The sequence below is a fragment of the Eumetopias jubatus genome, unplaced genomic scaffold (assembly GCF_037043125.1).
Source record: "Eumetopias jubatus isolate StellerSeaLion01/CBP00866 unplaced genomic scaffold, mEumJub1_p1.0 scaffold_9, whole genome shotgun sequence".
Lineage (NCBI taxonomy): Eukaryota > Metazoa > Chordata > Mammalia > Carnivora > Otariidae > Eumetopias > Eumetopias jubatus.
In genome coordinates, this window is record NW_028274815.1 from 31,787,717 (window position 1) to 31,804,080 (window position 16,364).

The following is a 16,364-nucleotide window of genomic DNA, read 5'->3' on the forward strand; positions in this document are numbered from 1 at the left end:
GAAAGAAAGAAAGAAAGAAGAAAGAAGAAAGAAAGAAAGAAAAAGAAAGAAAGAAAGAAAGAAAAGAAAGAAAGAAAGAAAAAGAAAGAAAGAAAGAAAGAAAGAAAGGAAGGAAGGAAGGAAGGAAGGAAGGAAGGAAGGAAAAAGGAAGGAAGGAAGGAAGGAAGGAAGAAAGAAAGAAAGAAAGAAGAAAGAAAGAAAGAAAGAAAGAAAAAGAAAGAAAGAAAGAAAAGAAAGAAAGAAAGAAAAAGAAAGAAAGAAAGAAAAGAAAGAAAGAAAGAAAGAAAAAGAAAGAAAGAAAGAAAGAAAGAAAGAAAGAAAGAAAGAAAGAAAGAAAGAAAGAAAGAAAGAAAAGAAAGAATAACCTGGGCAATTAGGAAAAAGGCCAATTGTTGGGCCCATTCCAAACCTACTGAGTCAGAGTCTCTGGGGATGGGGCCTAGGAATCTTCATGTTCCATGCCTCCCGCATCTGCCCCCCACCCCCAGGCAATTCTATTGTGCTGCTGCTTGTGGGATGTCTGCAAACAGCCGCTGGTGGATGGCCATGCCTCCTGGCTCACCTGGAAGACCCACTTGTCCTGGCGTAAGTAGCAATAGATTTTTACTACTCATCTGGGGCCATTTGGTTACCAGTTCCTATTGGAAAGGCAAGTTAAATTTATTTCTTTTTCCTCTACCATTTTCCAAATAAGGAGCTAGTTTAACAGTCATTGGCCCCAAATTCTGGAGTCCTTTTAGCAATATCTGTGTCTGTGCACAAACATGATTGGCAACCAGAAATAATCCATCAGAAAGAGTAGCCATGATAAGTGTTGACCTAAGCTAACTATAATTTTCACATCTGACCCTCAAGCCACAATCCTGTACTGCATTTCTTTGAGCTCAGGAAGTTCTTAAATAGCACTTAGTTTATGATAAAACACACTCTGTTGCCTCTCAGAAATGAGCTTTCATTAAGCAGAGGCAGAACTGTTCTAGTTAATGGGCTTTCAACAAACATGAACACTGTACCAAGCTATGGGACAATGATTCTTTGTGTTGGGAGTTTGACATGAGTTACATCATCACACACTGTGGCATGTTCAACAATCTCTCTCATTGTATATGCCCTTCTTCCTTCTAACATTGTGACTTTGACACCCCTGCCAGTGAGAGGTGGGGTCTGTGTTTCCTTCCCTTGAATCTGGGCAGGCTTGTGGCATAGCAGAAGTGACACTATGTAAGGATATACCACCTTTATTTATTAATTTGCTTGTTGATGGACACTTGGTTGTTTCCAATTTTGTGCTATTACAAATAAACCTGCTATGAACATTTGTGTACAAGTCATTGTGTGGACATGTACTTTCTTTTTTCTAGGAGTAAGTGGCTGGATCATATGGCAGGTGTATTGTTTAACTGTTAGGAAACTGCCAAATAGTTTTTGCAAAGTGTTGGACCATTTTCCATTCCTGCTAGAAGTGTATGAGAGTTCCAGTTCCTCCACTTCGTCACCAACATTTCATATGGTCAGTCTTCTAAAGTTAGCCATTCTAATCAGTATGGAGTGGTATCTCACTGGGGTTTTAATTTTCATTTCCCTAATGACTAATGATGTCAAACATCTATGCATGTGCTTGTTGATCATTCATATATCCTCTTTGGTGAAATGTCTATTCTAACATTTTTGATGTTTTAATAGGGTTGTTTTCTTTCTTTTCTAAAAATTACTTTTTAATTTTTTTTAAAGATTTTACTTATTTATTTGTCAGAGAGAGAGAGAGAGAGCACAAGCAGGGGGAGGGGCAAAGGGAGAGGGAGAAGCAGGCCCCCTGCTAAGCAAGGACTTAATCCCAGGACCCTGGGTCATGACTTGAGCCAAAGGCTGACACTTAACCAACTGAGCCACACAAACCAACTGAGCCACACAGGCGTCCCTTTTTATTTATTTTTGAGAGAGAGAGAGCACACACATGTGTACACGAGCAGGGGCTGGGAAGGGGAGAGGGAGAGAGAATCTTAAGCAGGCTCCATGCCCAGTGTGGAGCCCTACACAGGACTCAATTGTCATGACCCTGAAATCATGACCTTAGCCAAAATTGACTCTTAACTGGCTGAGCCACCCAGGTACCCCAGTGTTGTTTTCTTTTTCTTTCTTTTTTTTATTAACATTCTTAGTTTATTGATCTTCTCATGAAAAATCTGCACAACCACCACAGATAAAGCCACTGCAGCATCTTTACTCCTTCTGTTGTCCAATCTCCAGCTCACTTTTTGCCAGCACCAACATTGGCTTTTGCAGTCCCCCTGACTTTCTTCATTCTGTTCTTATGTTCCTTTTGCTGTTTTCTTGATGTCTTTTTCTTCTCATACAGGCCATGTCTTGCAAGTCCGTGTTTGGGTTCATTTTTCTTTGCATAATCCAAAGAATCATAAATCATGCCAAAGCTGGTTGTCTTGCCACCACCAAAATGGGTTCTGAATCCAAACACAAATATGACATCTGGTGTGGTCTTGTACATTTTGGCTAGTTTTTCCCGAATTTCTGTCTTAGGTACCGTTGCCTTTCCAGGGTGAAGAACATCAGTGACCATCTGTTTCCGCTGAAGTAGTCGGTTAGTCATGAACTTCCTGGTCCGGATAGTTACTGTGTCATTCATGATGGCGGCGAGGCTTCAAGCACCCAGTGTTGTTTTCTTATATTGAGTTCTGAAGGTTGTTTATATTTTCTAGATACAAGTGCTTTATCGATATGTACATTGCAAATATTTTCTCCTAGCCCATGGCTTGTCTTTTCATTCTTTCTAAGAGCAGAACTTTTTAATTTTGATGAAGTCCAATTTATGAGTTTGTTCTTTTATAGATCATGCTTTTGGTGTCATAACTAAGAAATCGTTACCTAAACCAAGGTCACAAAGATTTTTCTCCTATCTTTTGTCTACAAGTTTTATAGTTTTAGCTCTTTCTTACATTTAGGTCTATGACCCATCTTGAATTAATTTTTGTATGTGGTACAGAATATGAATTGGAATTTCTTTTGTTGTTTTTGCTTTTGTAAATCCAATTGTTCCAACAACATTTGTTGAAAAGACCATCCTTTCACCACTGAATTATCTTTTCATCTTTGTAAAGTAGTCGTCAATGTATGTGTGTGTAGATCTCTTTCCACACTCTTTATTCTGTTCCACTGATTTATTTCTATTTTGTGCCACCACCCACTGTGTTGATAAGTTTGAAACTAGATAGTTTTAGTTCTCCAATTTTGTTCTTTTTCAAAGTTGTTTTGACATTCTGGGTCCTTTGCATTTCATATAAATTTTTAGAATCAGGTTATAAATTTTAATTGAAAAAAAAAGCCTGCTGGGATTTTGAAAGGGATTGCCTTAAATTTATAGATCAATTGGTGAGAATTGACATTTTAACTATACTGAGTCTTCTGACCCATAAAAAAAAAAAAAGATAGACTTCTCAATTTATTTAGGTCTTCTCTCATCAGTGCCTTATAGTTTTCAGTGCACAGGTCTTAACACATCTTTTGTCAGGTTTATTCCCTAAATAGTTCATATTTTTTATGCTACTATAAGTGGTACTTAAATTTTTTTCAATTTCTGATTATTTGTTGCTAGTATTCAAATAATAGAACTAAATTTTGAGTTCTTTTTCATTTCTTATTTTTTTATGGTTCTCTGTTTTTTTGTTATTAAAAGCATTCCATGGGATCAGCTCAAGTCATGATCCCAGGGTCCTGAGATCAAGTCCCGCATCGGGGTCCTTGCTCAGCGGGGTGCCTGCTTCTCCCTCTGCCTGCCACTCCCCCTGCTTGTGCTCTCTCTCCCTCTCTCTGACAAATAAAATCTTTAAAATAAATAAAAGCATCCCATAATTGCTTGTCATGCAAAATCTTCTAAGAATGTAAGTCTTTGTTTTATAATTTTCTTCTGCTCCCTGAATAATCTGTTTTCTCTAGGTTTCTCTGCTGTTGTTTGGGTCTTTATCTTTCATGTTAAAGGATTGATTGTTTTTTTTTTTTTGGCAGTCCATTCATATTCAAGGGGAAGACACTAAAAAGCCAATTAGAAGTTCTGTATGCATGGGCAAGGATGGTTCACCACTAGCCATATCTGTAGATTAACTTCCCATTAAAAAAAAAAAAAACAAAAACCCTAAAATGTCAGAATCTATAATATTTTTGCCTTTGGCTAGACAGGTTCTCCAGAAAAGAATCCTCCAAAAAAGCAAATAAAAGATGTATATTATGTACTCTAATGAAATATATCAATACTTTCAGAAGGTAATGAAATAAAACAAAGCTATGTGAAAACACTTCAATTTCCAAAATATTAAAAATTTGTGAATCCTATGCTTACCATTCCTCCACGTTCATTATGCTTGATTCACTCTGATTTGCTGATGACTTTCCAAATATAGCATTCAGAACTAACCTAATATTCCAGAAATAGTCTGGCCAACCTACAAAACAGTGACCTGATCTGAAAAATGTTTCTCTCTCCTGATTTTGTTAGTGCTGTTTTAGCCTCATCACAGTGTGTTTCATGCAGGCATAGCTCCTTTATTGCACTTCACTTGAAATGCACTGCATTTCTTACTAATTGAAGGTTTGGGGCAACCCTGCATCAAGCAAGTCTATCAGCACCATTTTTCCAACAGTATTTGCTCACTTCATGTCTCTGTCATGTTTTGGCAATTCTTGCAATATTTCAAACGTTTTCATTATTATATTTGAATTGCTGCAATCTCATGATACAACTTTAATGGATGAGATGTTGCTTCTTATGGATGAGCAAAGAAGTGGTTTCTTGAGATGGAAATTACTCCTGGTGAAGATTTTGTGAAAATCGTTGAAGTGACAACAAAGGATTTGGAATATTGTATAAACTTAATTGATAAAGCAGCAACAGGGTTTGAGAGGATGGACTCCAATTTTGAAAGAAGTTTTATGGGTAAAATACTGTCAACATCACATGCTACAGAGAAATTGTTCATGAAAGGAAGAGTCAATCAATGGGGCAAATTTCATTCTTATTTTATGAAATTGCCACCACCAGCCACCCCAACTTGAGCAACCACCACCCCATTCAGTCAGCGGCCATCAACATCAAGGCAAGACCCTCCACTAGCAAAAAGATTGATTACCGGAAAGCTCGAATGATGGTATTTTTTGCCAATGAAGTATTCTTAAAGTATGAACATTGTTTTTTAAGACATAACACTATTGCACACTTAATAGACTCCAGTATAGTGTAAACATAACTTTTATATGCACTATGAAACCAAGAACTTCATTCAACTTGCTTTATTGTGATATTCTTTACTGTGGTGGTCTGGAACCCAACCCGCAATACCTCTGAGGTATACCTGTATTTAGACTGTGGTCAGTAAAAAGCCCCCCAGGCGTCCAACCACTGGAAAGCAAATGCAGCTCTATTAGTTTCCTATTCTTGTCATAACAAATTGCCACAAACTTAATGGCTTAAACAACACAAATTTATTATCATACAGTTCAATAGATCAGAAATCTGATACTGGTCTCACTTGGCTAAAATCAAGGTGTCAGCAAGGCTGTGTTCCTGTCTGGAGGTTCTAGGGGAGAATCTCTTTCCTTGCTCATTCAGGTTGTTGGCATAATTCAGTTCATTGCAGTTGTGGCACTGAGACCCCCATTTGCTTGCTGACTCTCAACTTAAGGACTGTTCCCATCTTTAGAGACTACCCACATTCCTTGACTTGTGGCCTCCATTCTCCATCTTAAAAACCATCAATAGCAGGTCGAGTTCTTCTTATTCAAATCTCTCCTCCTTCTCCTATCTCCTCCCCAGGGCAGATAGGAAAGTTTTCAATTTGATTAGATTGGCCTCAACCGGATAATCCAGAATACTCTCCCCAACTAAAGGTCAGTAAATTTACTCACATCAGCAAAGTCCCTTTTGTCATGAGGTTACATATTTATAGGTTTTGGGGATTAGGACTTGGACACCTTGGTGAGCAGTTAAGTGTGTGTGCTTTGGAATCCTCAGGGGTTTGAATCTGGTTCTAACACCTAACGGCTGAGCAATCTTGGACAAGTTACTTTAAATCTCTCCTTTATAATAATGGCATCTTCCCCAACTGACTCCCATAAGCACTACAGAACACATATACTTAGCAGGTGCCTAACATACATAAACACTCAGTAACTGTTAGCTATTATTATTAAACTTAAATAAGGAAATTTTTGTTATCTCAATTAAATTCCAGCAAATTGTTTCCAACCCAGGACCACAGCCAGTCAAGATAGTTTTTAATCTCTATTCTGCGGTCTGCAATATTTTAACTTCCTTTTATATTTGTGTTATCTTCCCTTTGATGAGCACGCTTGCTGCTTCATCCCGGTCACAAAGTTAAGGAAGGTCAAGCTGTAGCTGTCACACCAATGGAGACAGCTCTTATCTTTGAGAACAATCATGTGAGAGACCCTGACTCTCTGGGTCAGGGGCTAAGAAGGGGAAAGGAACTACAAAGGCTCCTGCCCTGAAGGCATTCCTAGTCTAATTAGTAGCCCCTTTCAAAATAAGAAAAAAATAGGGTCAACTGCAAATGGCACCCAAGGCCCACTCTAAGACAATTTAGTTTTAAGTGGATAAATGAGATAAGGAGATATTAACATCCTCACTTTATAGATTAATAAACAACTGAGGCTCAGGCCATTTTAAATGACTTCTTCGGGCTCAAATAGCTGATAAAGGGCAGAGGGAGGCCATGAACCCAGGATTTCTGAATCCTACATTCCTTCCCCCTCCACACTCTTCCTTCTAATGGTTTTGAAAACAAAATGGAAAACATCTTCCTATGAACTGGAGCGGGTACACCACTGGCATACAGTTCTGCTTGCCACATCTTGGAACCTGAAAAGCCCCAGAAAGGGGACAACTAAATGATGGAAGAAATCCTGGGCCTTTGATGAAAGAAGAGCTACTTCATTAGAATAAAAAAAGAGAGAAATTGGAACTCTTCAGCTTAGAAATGTTACAGCTGAGAAAAAAAACAAAACAAAACAACCAATCCAGACTGACAGAACAAAGACTGATGGGCACTATTTGCTGTAATCTAGTTGGCACCTTTCAAACTCCTGGTAAAGTACTTCTTCACGGAGCAGAAATGTATCCAACTCTCTACTTCCATGAAATAGTGCTAGCCAGAAATATTCAGGCAATCAGTCTTCATAACAATGAGTTCCTGGAAAAAATTTATAAATTGATCATTAGGAATTAAAGTGTGTTTTCCCATTATTTCCCATTTCCCAGTAGCATGATAAAGCATCTTGACCAAGGCAGTATTATGTCAAATAAATCACAGATATGGCCAACATAGATGAAAGCCCAATATTATGACTTCAAAGTTACATATTCATAAAAAAGGGTCAATATGTACCACATCCTGGTTGTGTGAGATCTCAATTTACTATAACATGTGTATACAAATATACATAATTTATATATATTCAATACTAAAAGTGAAATTCTATCACATAAACTTCTCTTAAACTATTTAATTTTGCCTACCTTTAGAATTTAGGAGGGCTTTTATGGAGATCATTATGAGTAAGTCAAGTCTTCAAGAAAACAAACAGAAAAAACTGTCCAGATAGATTGTAATAATTCAAACCACCAACTTGTTGGATTTACTATTATCGGCGATAAACTACATTTTAATCTATAAAATCCATTTTTATTGTTGAAAAAGGTCTCAAAGGAGCAGCTGACCATGAATTTGAAATGACAATGATTGGGTTGTGACAGCCTGCATTTCCCTCCCAAGTGTCAACCCCATGGCAGTGCTGAGGCTCTATCCAATGGAAGTGCCCCCTATCTGTCCTCAAGATTTATACTGACTACCACCAGAAGCACGTTTATATATATTATTTCATTGTGAGAGATAGGATATTACTGTTCTCATTTTACACAAAGATCTAAAGTTTAAGGTACCTTAAATGACTTTGCTTAAGGTCACACAGCTCATTAGTACAACAGCTGGGACAAGAAGTCAGGTCTCACAAGTCCCGATACACAGTGCTACCTCAAAGTTATTAGGAGTTATTTTTGACTCATCCAAAACAACCAGAATGTAGTTAAAAGAGTTCTGTTTCTGTCCCTTCTCAATCTCAACACATTATCTTGAAATATGTATAAATTGTGCCTTGACTGAAAAATACCACTCTTTGCTGCAGTATATCCAGTCACCTGTCTGCTAGGACAAAAAGACATTTCTTCTAAGAGTCTTTGGGAGTTGGCAAGATGTATACGCGATCAAAGCAGGACTTTTGGTTGATACAGTAGGACTACAGTCCGGACAAAATATAAGGCTAGGTCTTTCCAGTAAGGTGTCTCCCACTTAATGGAGCTGTTTTTAAAATGCCTATGATCACTCCCTCTCATTAGATGGCCAATGGCACAGTGAGATTTTCTTGTAATCAGAGATGTCTAGATTTTTCTCAAAGCCACATAGCTTTGGGGTGGGGATGCGGGAATCAAAGTTCTAACTACTGTGTTTCTTTTTTTCAACCGAGTTAGAATCTGGTGCACCTCAGATATTTCTTCAAGCTCGGAAAGGCAAAACCAACACCTGGGTGTGCCAACACTGTCGCTCCCCTCCCCCATCACGGCAACCCATCCCATAACCTGGCCCCATCCATCTTACCGTGACCTGAACAGACGTGGCTAGTGTCATTAGGGAGTACCATGGAACAGAAGCAGTGTTGCTGGGCAGCGACCTCCTCAGCCAGCTTCCCATAAGCTGGGGTAGAAATTTCTTCCCCTTATCCAAGTTCCCTCTGTGATATCGAGCTTTAAGGATCCTCACATGAGCACTCATGATGCAAGGAATTGGTAAGCAGCCTGAGCCATTCCTTTTTTCACTAAAACTTTGCTACAAGAGCAAAATTACTAAGGAACAAGAATACCTGGATCAATTTATGAAACCTATCTGGATAATTCAGACAAGAAAAAAACTGTTACTCAAGAACAATTTTACTCATTTTATCCAAATAATTTTGGACAGCCCCTTTCCCCGTGATAACTCTTGGGTCAGAAAAGAATTTAAAACAAAGACAAACACCACCGGGCGCCTGGGTGGCTCAGATGGTTAAGCGTCTGCCTTCGGCTCAGGTCATGATCCCAGGGTCCTAGGATCGAGTCCCGCATCGGGCTCCCTGCTCCTTGGGAGCCTGCTTCTCCCTCTGCCTCTCTCTCTCTCTCTGTCTCTCATGAATAAATAAATTCTTTAAACAAACAAACAAACAAACACCACCACATAGAACTGCTTCTTGAGCAAACGGTGTCATCTAGCCTAAACCATATATTGTATCAGTGCAGAGGTAGACCTAGGAACTCTTACTATAATCCAGGTCTCCTTCTTCACAGTCTCTGCCCTTCGCACTATACATAGGCACGTGCTCTCCACTGGAAGAGCATCACAGCAACCCTGGGTTATAGCTCAATCCAATGTGTCACACCTGGTGGCAGGTAGGTTGGGAGGTAGGTTCCAAGGGGTTTTCCCTGTGCATTTTCAGTGGCTTACGCTACAATTTATAAACCCTGTGGTCTTCATTCACACATAATGGAGATAATCACCCAAAGCAGTCCTACGTCCTCAGAAACATAAATGAACTAAGGAAAATAACAGGTTTTACTGATTCCAAGATTAGTGTATAGAGCAGAAAGTGTAGGGACTCCAGGGTTATTACACAGCAGGAGGAGGTAAAACACGCTGTGAGCTATTTTGGTCTTTTTGGGCCTGTGGTAGAAATTTCAGTTCAAATAATAGCACTTTGCTAAGAAATACTGTGGTATTAAATAAACAATTGTATGAGGCCTTTTTAGAACAAGTCTATTAGTCCTGTAGATACTACTTATCCTTTTAACAGTTTAGCAAGAAAAGCTCTACCGTGATTGAGGTCACTGATAGTGGAATCAGTCCTCTCGATTACTTTGTATTAGGCAGAAAAAGCTCAGGTTTTATCATGTATCATACAGATGCATAAAACAAAATGCAATAGCATTCTCATTTTAGATAAAAGCCTCCTAAAGCCCTCTTGAACATACCATGAGCAAGAATTTATATACTATAGGGGCGCCTGTGTGGCTCGGTCGATAAGCATCTGCCTTTGGCTCAGGTCGTGATCGCAGGGTCCTGGGATTGAGCCCCGCACAGAAGCCCCTCCCATCACTCAGCAGGGAGCCTGCCTCTCCCTCTCCCACCGTCCCCCCCACCCGCTTGTGTTCCTGCTCTTGCTGTCAAATAAATAAATAAAATCCTTTTTTTGAATTTATATACCATATACATAAACATTTTTGGTTTATGTATTATTTTCTACATAAATCAGTCTCTTAATGAATTTCTCAAGCCTTTGAACAGCTCTGAATGTAACATATGTATCAAAGGCTAAGTAAAATCAGGTAGACTAGATAAGATAGTCTATTAACTTTCAAGGAAATTGGGTATACTCGTAAATGTCTGCCTGTAGTCCAGGGCTTATTAAGTAGAGACAGCTCAAAACTTTAGTAGAGTCCCAGCAGAACCTGAACTGAGAGCTAGTGTACTACTCTGGTTTAGGAGTGCAGAGAAATTCTACTTTCTCCTTATGGAATCATACACTCCCCCTTCTCAAACTCTCTTTCCTAACTGCTCACTGTTGACAAGATCCCCGTGGTTTCTCTTCCCTGGCTCCAACTCCCCTGCCCCATAGTCCAGGATGACAGAACGGAAGCAGCCAGCCATCAGAGCAATGCAACCATAAGCCAGATCTAGAATCACATCTTTGGCTGGTGTTGGGTGAAATTAACCCACACTCTCCTTAGCCCCCACTCTTCCTCAGCCTATCTAACCAGCTAATGAAAGCCCTGACACACCCACTCCATTGACCCTTGTCTAAACTGAAGGGCTGCTGGGCCAAACCTTTTTTCCCTTTGTTGCAAAATACACATAGAATTACCATTTTAACCAATTTAAAGTGTACAATTCTATGGCATTTAGTATTTCACAGTTTGCCTAACCATCACCACTCTCTAGTTCAAGAGCAATATTATCACCCCCCCCCAAAATCCTGTATCCATTAGCCATCACTCCCCATTCACTCCAGCCCCCGTCCCTGTCAACCACTTATTCTGCTGTCACTTGCCACAGCAATGAACAGTTTGGGCTAACATAGCTAATAGTGCTAGTCACTGAGAAGGACCAATTAATTCAATGAAACAAAAGGGCTTTTTTGTTTATATAAGAATTTTAAGGATTAACATCTGGAAGTCCAATTTAACTTCAGGTCATAACCTCCCTATAGGTTTTGTTAAACTTTAACAGATCACAGTATCTGGGTCTCTCATCATTAATTTGTGAAATAGAATTATCATACCTGTTTCCCTGCACACTCCATGCAGTGCTAACCACTCCTTGACCTCATTTTTCCATTTTACAGAATTCATAAAAGAACAGATTTAAGTTACATTACTCAAAGACTAGAGATTCACTAATCAATTTTTAGTTCCTCCTTCTTAGGAAATAGTGTTTCCTATCCCGGAAGATACCTTTGCCATTCTTCTGTTGGTTCCTTTATAAGCTCAAATTAACCTACTGACTGCCTGAACTTTTAATATATGGCACATTTTGTGCACTTAATAGATGTTAAAAAAAATAAATGAGTTAAACGTTCAAGAAGCCAAATGGTTACAAGTGACGCTTCTGGAATGGTTTTTGTAGAAACTGATATTTGTTGGCTCCAATTGTTGTCATTTTTCCTTTGTACCTCTAAGTAATAACAAAAATAATCTTATCTACTTTACATTAATGCTTTGTGACATCATAAAATCATAAACTTCAAATGAAAAGCAATGAATAATACAATTTGCTTTGACTATTAGAAACACACACATATAATCCAATTAGGTCAAAATCTGCGGATGGACCAGGATAGCAGTATGATTCTAGTTTGTACTCATGGAATCATTCCCTCCCCCAGGTCCCCAACACCACCCTGCTTCCCCACAAAATCCTCTTTTCTGTTCAGAATCACTGTCAAATATTACTGGGCAACTCAAGCATCATCTACCACGTGTTTTTCTCCTACTGTCTTAAGAAAAGTATTATTTCAAATAAACAAAACCACATCCATAATCATATTAACAACCTAAGTTTCACAATCCTAAATTGTAATCAAATTTCAAGTCCCCAAATTATCCCACTGGTATTCAGTTGTCTTATCAGCTACACTCCAATTGTAGTAATAATCACAATATTTCAGGCCATTTACTGGCTTACTTTCCAGGCTCTCAAAAATCTGTAACTACTCCCCAGAAAGGATTAATATCGCTCTTGATTTCTCTTGGTATTTCTGGGGAGAAAAAAACCAAATGATAACCAAATTATCAAATCAACTCAAAGCAAGTATTTCAGGGTTGTTCAGCTGCTTTAGCCTATCTGATTACTGTATCACAGAAGGGAGCTATATATGTTTTCAAACCAGAAATTGCCACTAGTTTAGTGCTTCTGCTTAATTCAATCAAGTTCTGTAAGATTTTCATAAAAGGATTTCAGTTACACAATAGAATTTGTGGTTTGAGTATATATTAAAGTTTTCTGCTCTTGAAAATAAGGCAGCTCATTAACAAATCTACAGAGAATAGTTTCACTGTAGAAGAGTCCAGAAATATTTTACCTATGTTTAAACTTTAAGATAGTACTTATGATGAAAAACTCAAAGTGAGAAAATACAATGGGTCGTAGGCCCAGACTGGCAAAAAGATAAAAATATCTCAGGTTTAAAAATAGGGCTACCTGTCAATTGTGTTCTTTCATGTGATTGTGCTGTTTTACATTACAACAGCTAAAGGTGAGATTTAGGCACTTAGACATTCTTAAAACGTCTAGTTAAGACTTCAAGCTGAAAAGGGAACTCTGAAGACAGCAGTCTACTGAGCATGATATCAAACTAGCCTATGCTCACAATGGTTTCCACAAGTTGTCTAAATTTAGGTGTCTGTGTATTTTTTCCCCACCTGCCAGTTTCTCTCAAGATAGCAAAGTGGCTAGAGCAGTCCCAGGCCTACCTCATAGATGCAGGCCACACCCCTTTGGGAGAGCATCTCCTCACCCACCCATCAACAAATCCTAGGCTTCACTATCTTTGGATCAACATAGATTTACCTCTTCAACCCAGAACCAGATTAGTTTAAAGCAATGGTTCCCAACCCAGACAATCTGACATCCTTATATTATGCTGAAATAAAATTCCTTGACAACACCTACCTACTACACACACACAATATTTGAAGAAAAACAACATAAAAACTTATATTATCAGGGAGAAATAAAACTTATAGTCAATGCATATTGTGATCCCTAACTGTTCAGGAATGACTACAACAGAAGACAGATGAGTAGGACTGCTGCAAATGAAAACTGACCCTGATGTGCTGTAATGTCAACTCAAATACTGTAATGATGTAATTTTCCAAAACAGCAAACAACTCTTAGAAATATTCCAAACAAAACAATCATCTTTCCTTGATTTACAAGGCAGTTGCATTCCTAGGAAATTCATTGCACTGTATACAAAAACACTGAGTTTATATCTACAAAATAGAGTTAATTCTAAGATCAGATAATATCTGGCAATTCATATAGGACAAAGGACAATTCTTCCTAGTCTCTGCCCATCAAATATCTGTAGTATTACCCCCCTAAACTGTGAAAAAGCACTCCTACAAACTGTTGAAATGTTCTCCAAGGGAGCATTAAGAGCCACTGGGGTGCAGGAATCAGATTAAGTCAGTAAGGCTCACTCAAACCTCAATTACTCTACAAAATGAAGGCGAGAGGCAGCAATTAAATTCATAAATTGATAGTTCATAAATTAAAACTAAGAGAATTTCACCCAAAAAACAAATGATTAAAAAGTGGGCATAAGACATGAACAGACATTTCTCCAAAGAAGACACAGAGATGGCCAACAGACACATTATCACTTAACATCAGGAAAATGCAAATCCGAACTACCTCACACTTGTCAGAATGGTGAAAATAAAAAACAAGAAACAACAGGTGTTGGTGAGGATGTGGAGAAAAAGAAACCCTCCTGCACTGTTGGTGGGAATCCAAACTGGTGCAGCCACTCTGGACAACAGCACAGAGATTCCTCAAAAAGTTAAAAATACAACTACCCTACAACCCAGCAATCCCACTACCAGGTATTTACCTAAAGAATACAAAAACACTAATTTAAAGGGATACATGCAACCTAATGTTTATAGCAGTGTTATTTACAATAGTCAAATTATGGAAACAGCCCAAGTGTCCATCAACTGATGGATAAAGATATGAGATATAGATATATAATGGAATATTATTCAGCCATAAAAAATAATGAAACCTTGCCATTTGCAACGACATGGATGGAGCTAGAGTATAATCCTCAGTGAAATAAGTCAGTCAGAGAAAGACAGATAACAAATACGTGATTTCACTCATATGTGGAATTTAAGAAACAAAATAAATGAGCAAAGGGAGAAAAAAAAGTGAGAGAACAAACTGATGGTTTACCAGAGGGGAAGTGGGTGGGGAATGGGGTTAAATAGGTGATGGGGATTAAGGAGTGCACTTGTCATGAAGAACACCGGGTGATTAAAATAAAAACTTAAAAACAAACAAAACACGAAGAGATTTTCAAGTGCTTCCTCAGATAAAGGGCTTTAGATTCAAGAAATTTCTACTAGTAAAGCAAAGCCTTTTGTATTTGTTCAAGTTCAAAGCATGTTAAAATTAAAATTGAGATGGCTAGAAACGTGATTAGCTGAATGAACTAAAGAAAAATGTATCAGTTTTGAATTAGCACTTGAATCCGTTTGGTAAAAATGCTAGGCTTCTTTTTTTTTTTTTTTTTTGGTTTTAGGAAAAAAGCAATGACATTACAGATTAAATATCCACTAGATTTCAAATTCCCAATGGTTTTCTTGGCTTTAAACAGGAATCATGTTTGCACCACTTATTTTTTAGTTGACATTGGATATCATCATAGTAGAAATAATTTAGAAGGAATAAAACATGCTGAGGGACAGAACCTATGAACCTTAAGTTTTTTGTTTCCTCTAAATCGTTTTTTGTGATTTAACTCTGAGCAAACAAGTGGTACTATGATAAAAAGGCTTGCTACTTTTTTTTTAAGATTTTATTTATTTGAGAGAGAGAGAATGAGAGATAGAGAGCATGAGAGCGGGGAGGGTCAGAGGGAGAAGCCGACTCCCCGCTGAGCAGGGAGCCCCACGTGGGCCTCGATCCCAGGACTCCAGGATCATGACCCGAGCCGAAGGCAGTCGCCCAACCATCTGAGCCACCCAGGCGCCCTTTTTTAAAACAAGATTTTATTTATTTGAGAGAAAGTGAGCAAGCATGAGTGGGGGAGGGAGGCAGAGGGAGAGGGAGAAGCAGACTCCCCACTGAGAGGGAGCTGGACTCAGGGCTCCATCCCAGAACCCTGGGATCATGACCTAAGCTGAAGGCAGACGCTTAGTGAGCCACTCTGGGACCCCAAAAAGGCTTGCTACTTTACATGGCCCCTTAATGGACTAAATTCTCTTGAGCCAAATGGCCATATGGAGGCAGGAAGGTTTATTGCAGTTATCTTTCTTACAAGGACCTTTGCCACCTGAAGAACTTTTTAAGTGAAGCAAAGCTCCTTGTACTTTTGATTCTTAATTATGGAAGAATGCTCTACAGTCAAAATTGCTTTGCTCTAAAGAGGAATACAGTATCACTGATAAATACTAAAAAGCAGTTACCTAGCAACCTATCCCTACAAATAGTGATTTTAAAAAAATGAAACATAATTGACCCTATTTGGTCATTTTTATTCTCTTCTCTCAGTTCAGTCCTAGAAAATATAGTCTGGATGACCAAATCACTAGGATGCTGGTAAGTCTCCTGTCAGCTACAATGGCAGTTTTGTTTGTTTATTTGGGGTAATACCCTCAGCAGGGAAGTAGGACTTTAATAGGCAGCTTATATTCCTTAACTCAGTTATACAGAGGTATTATCAAATATTTAATGGAATTTAGATATGGAATAGGATTCCAATATTTAAAAAATAAAAGCTAGTATTATTTCTTTACTGCTATCGAATCTGTTCTTTCATGTTCTCCTAAAAGCAGAAAGATAGCACAAGAAATGTTGTTAAGGCTAAGGAAAGAGAGAACGTTGCCAAAGCCCATTCCATTCTAGGATCAGATAATACCCGATATTAACAGCAGGGATGCCCAAGTAAAATGTCGAAGACATTACTGATAGCAAAGTATAGGGCTAACATACCAGTGCACAGATCGGTAAGGTACAACTTAAACACAC